Source organism: Emydura macquarii, unplaced genomic scaffold, assembly GCF_026122565.2.
Source record: "Emydura macquarii macquarii isolate MOO-44397 ecotype Brisbane River unplaced genomic scaffold, CSIRO-AGI_Emac_v2 contig_2297, whole genome shotgun sequence".
NCBI classification, from domain to species: Eukaryota; Metazoa; Chordata; order Testudines; family Chelidae; genus Emydura; species Emydura macquarii.
Window position 1 is genome coordinate 1,755,877 of NW_027132434.1, and position 4,885 is coordinate 1,760,761.

The following is a 4,885-nucleotide window of genomic DNA, read 5'->3' on the forward strand; positions in this document are numbered from 1 at the left end:
TTAAAAAGGATGCAAGCAAGGATCTTCCCAGTAATGGAGAGAAGGGCAATACCTCAGTAATTCCCACACATTGACTTGTCCCATTTCTTAAAAATGGTCACAATATTAGTATTCTTTAGGTTAGATGGAATTAACCCAAATTCTAACCAGAAGTTGATGAAGTTTTTACATGAATGTTATTCCATTAGCTTTGAAGACCTCCACAGGAATGTCATCTGTGCCCAGCATCTTGTTTCTAGTCTGAAGCCTGGTCTACACTGACCAGGAAATTTGGTGGCAATCAATGGGAGATGCAAGCTACGTAGAGTATCTCCCATCTACTTCCTAATTTCTACTTACCGTGGTATCTTCACTTGGCTGCGCTGATGGGAAATGCACTCATGTCAGTGCAGAATTACTCTTTTTCTGAGGGTGGATTTATTAAATCGACTTCTGGATCGATTGAGCAGGTCTTCTCTTCCGCTCAATCAATCCCGAAGAATCGATCTGATGGCGTTGAATTTGCCACTCAGTGAAGACATAACCTGAGTGATGGCATGCCAAACTTCCTCAGAAAATGGACGGTTAGCAAGTTGTTCTATTACTGAATGGACTCAATGGTGGTGTCTGAGACTTCAGATTTGGGGTTCAAAAGAGTCCTGAAATGTTCCTTCAAACATTGCTTGAGGGCTACATTGTCCTTAAGAAGGATGGAGCCGTCCTGGGATTGCAAAGGAGTTATGCTGTTTGAACTTGGCCCGTAGATGGCTTTCATTGCTTGAAAGAAGCTTCTCATGTCATGTTGATCAGCGAAACTCTGGATCTCCATGGCCTTTGCTTGACACCGATTCTTGATTTCCCACAGTCTCCTTTGACCTTCAGCTTTAAGCCAATGATAAGTCTCTCATTTTTTCTGGTTAGAGCATTCATTTTGCCAAGTGCACGATGCGCTTCTCTTCTGATGAATAAGTGCTAGGATTTCCTCGTTGTTCTCATCAAACCACTCGTAATGGCAGTGAGTGGAATATCCAATCGATTCAGCACATGCCTTGTGAATAATGGTCTTGAACTCCTCCCAATGTGTTTGGATGTCATTGATGTTGTCAGGTAGGTCAGAGTCTTTCAATAAGGTGTTGTTGAAGAGTCTCCTGACTAGCGGGATTTTGAAGTGCCTTGATGTTAAATCTCTTCCTAATTCCTTTCAATTGTTTATGGTGTTGTGGTGCAAGTCGCATGTTCATAATTGATCTGACTAAATGATGGTCTGTCCAGCAGTCAGCCGTACCTCTCATGGCTCATGTAATATGGACATCAGTATGATCAGGGGCTCTGATGATGACATAGTCAAGAAGATGCCAGCGTTTGGAACAGGGGTGTTTCCACGTTGTCTTATATTTGTCCCTCTGTCCAAAGATGGAATTGTGATAAGCAAATCATGCTCCATACATTTACTGAGGAAAAGAATGCTGTTAGAGTTAACTTTCCCCACTCCTTCTTTCCCAATGGTGCCTTTCCAGAGTTCAGAATGTCTCCCAACTCTTGCATTAAAGTCACCCATGAGGATAAGCTTGTCTTCCGTGACTGTGGCAGTGAGAACTGCATCAAGAGCACAGTAGAACTGCTCCTTGTTGTCTTCGTCATCATCAAGTGTGGGAGCATATGTACTAATGACTGTGGCATACTGGTTGTTACTAAGCTTCAGATGCAGAGACATGAAGCATTCATTAATACCCATAGGAAGTTCTAAAAGCTGGCTAGCATTCTTGTTCTTGATGGCAAATCCAACCCCATGAGTATGCCTCTCTTCAGATGGCTTTCCTTTCCAAAAGAAAGTATAGCCTCCTCCATCTTCTTTCAATTGACCTTCATCTGCCTGATGGGTCTCATTTAGGGCAGCAATATCAATGTCATATCTTGCAAGTTCTCTAGGTATTATGGCAGTTCTTCTTTCAGGACAGTCACCGTTCGGGGAATAAATGAGATTGCGAACATTCCAAGTGGCAAACTTCATTACTTTGCCTTTTGTGTTCTGACCTTAGGTAGAGTGATCCAGCTGAAAACGGCCATCCAGCCGAAGGTGGAGGGGTTGAGACAGCCTATGTTTAGGGCACCTTTTCTAGCCCCTTACCCATTCAGGGTGAGCAGCGGGGATCCTGAAAATGACTACTCAGTCACAGTTGCCAAATTCCGCTTCTGCATACTGTATACTACATACTACAGTAACTCTCTTCGAGCTAGTGTGCTAAACTTAGTTGTGTAGCTGGGTAGCACAGACACATAGTAGATGGTGTTCATATTTCAGGACAGAAATCAGTCTCGTGTATAATTTGGTGTATCTCCTTCTGTCTCGCTCTTAGGGTTGGTGAGAGTCTGCCACATCAAGATTCGGGGAATTGCTCCTCTGAGTCCATCCCCTGCTGAGGTCTGTGTGGAATGAAGTAATCCTGCAGCACCCTCCAAATGGCAAATTTCACTCTTTTGCCTTGGCATCTACTCTGGCTCTCTAAAACTTAAAATGTGTTTCCTTGCCCTGCCTCACAGGAAGCAATAGCATTATGTGTATCGAAATGAGTTGTCTGGCTCTTAAAAATAGTCACAGTTATGACCTAATGAACCTCTGTGGTCAAGCAATATCAGCCCTTGTTCTACTTTGTGGTCATTTTAACCTTGGCTGTACCCACATATACCCTATGATATGCTTAGCAACAAAAAGTATGTCTACATAGCAATTAAACAACTGTGGCTGGACCGGATCAGCTGGCTGAGGCTTGTGGGGCTCACTCTGTGGGGCTGCAAAATTGCTGTGTAGACATTTGGGGCTTGAGCTAGAGCCTGGCTCTGGGACCCTGTGAAGGGGGAGGGGCTTTGAGCCCAGCCTCCAGCCCGAGCCTGAATGTCTCCATAGCAATTTTTAGCCCCTCAGCCTGAACCCTGAGAGCCTGAGTCAGCTGACTTGGACCATCTGTGGCCCTACCGCAGGTCTTTTCTCTTTGAAGATGTCTGTACTGGTTGCTTTTACCTGGCTTTCTTATTTTTAAGAGGGAGTGAGACACAGCCATCCACAAGAGCTTATCTATATCTGTCCTCCCTGTTCTCCTTAACATCATGATATTTCCAGGCATAGTCCCCTCTTAGCTGTCTCTACAGTTTTTTTTTACCCTTTCTGCATGAATTGACATACCTGGCTAATTTACTATTTCTGTTGCTGACCTTTGGATCTTTTTCATCATCACAATGCCTCTCCTAGAGTAGGGAGGTCAAAAATTGAACACAGTCATCCAAATACTGCCTAACAAATTCTTCTGAAAATAATTTTCTAAGATTTACATAGCCGATAGCCTGTTTGTCTTCTTGGCCTCAGCCACACATTGCATTGATAGAGTCATGGTTCTATCTGTCACCCTCATATCTGCCCCTTGCTCTATGTTCTACAAACTGTGTCCATCCACTATTTCTCAGGCTGTCTCCAATTGGATATCTCCTTATCTAACCCTTGTTTACATTGAAATTTGTGAATCACTTGTTCTTGTGCACTCCGAATGCCTTATTGACCTACAGGTATTTCATACTGATTCTAATTTATATTTGCCATTTGTGGTTGTTTCAATATAAAAATCTGATGCAGGATTTTAAAAGCACAGTATTGAAAATCTAATGTAGTATATTAACAGGCTTGACATATGCTGTTCTGTTGCTACCTTCAAAAGGGGAGCACTGGAAACTTTATCACTGCTTAACTTTGGGGCTATAGCAGCAATCTTACACACATTTGTTCTCACAGAGTTGAGGCAAAAAGAAGCCAGCACACTTTTTCTCAAGTGGGAACTGCTAGATGGTGAGCACTGTTAGGGCTCTCCCAATTCTTTCTCTGGTTCTCGTTTCACAGACAGAAAGCAGCAGGCCAGAGTCCAAAGCGCAGGTAATACAATGTTTATTGGGGTTAACAAGCTAGCACAAAACCATAGCCCTTCACACCAGTAGAGCTTCCTTCCTCCTCCTCCTTCTTGGTAGGCTTAATTATACTTGTAGTGCCCACTTCTGGTACCACCCTTTACGATATATGGTCATGTTCTGTTTTGGAGGGTCGTGGGCCAGGGGATTCAGTACCACCTCTTTTGTACCCCATGGGAGGGGTAGGGAGTGAGGTTATGTTTCTGCCATGATCACGTTTTCTTTAGCTTTTAGTGTTTCTTTCTTATACACACCTATCACCTTTAACAGCATCTGCCCCCCTCCCCCCAACTGGTTGCTTGACCTTGTTCTGGCATCTGTTTGGGAGAGGAGTCAGAACTGTCCTTTAATTATATATTCATATATCAAACCCCCACTATACCTCACAACACTTTAACTACATCCCTTATCTCTTCTCAGTGTAATAAAGAAAACCCATCTGGCTGTAGAGTAGGCAAAAGCAATACATAGTGTCTTTGTTCTTTGTTATGTATGCATCTCAAAGATCTCAGCTTTCAAGCGGGGAAGCAGGCTCAGAATTCTATCTCAGATAAATACACAGGCCTAAATACTCATACAAGTCTAATTTATATGCTACCATCACAAACAAGGACTTCTGAAAATCTGTCCACTCATGTCTAACATTGTTGCTGTAGCCTAGAAGATAAATGGCAGTGAACTTATTTGTTTAAGACCTGTCACAGAATTGTGTCCAGAGGATATGTAACATTGCTGCTGCTGTGTTCAATTGGCTTCACACATGTATATCGAAGAGCAAAATTTGGCATGAAGATATAACAAAATTAGCTGAGTCCGATAAAGATCCAATACATTGTTTGTAAAATGAACCAAGTTAAAATAGATTGACCATTTTATGTGGCAGAGTTATATTTACCTGTTAGTTTTCATGTTTCACTAGGATTTGGTCACTCACCATACTGGTGTCTGGGCATTC

At 42.7% G+C, this 4,885-nt stretch overlaps 1 pseudogene; it reads right to left on the reverse strand.

Annotated features, from left to right (window-relative positions):
* Nucleotides 1-1,091: 1,091 nt before the first annotated feature.
* LOC137161443 (craniofacial development protein 2-like) lies at nt 1,092-1,990 on the reverse strand (annotated as a pseudogene).
* Nucleotides 1,991-4,885: the final 2,895 nt, after the last annotated feature.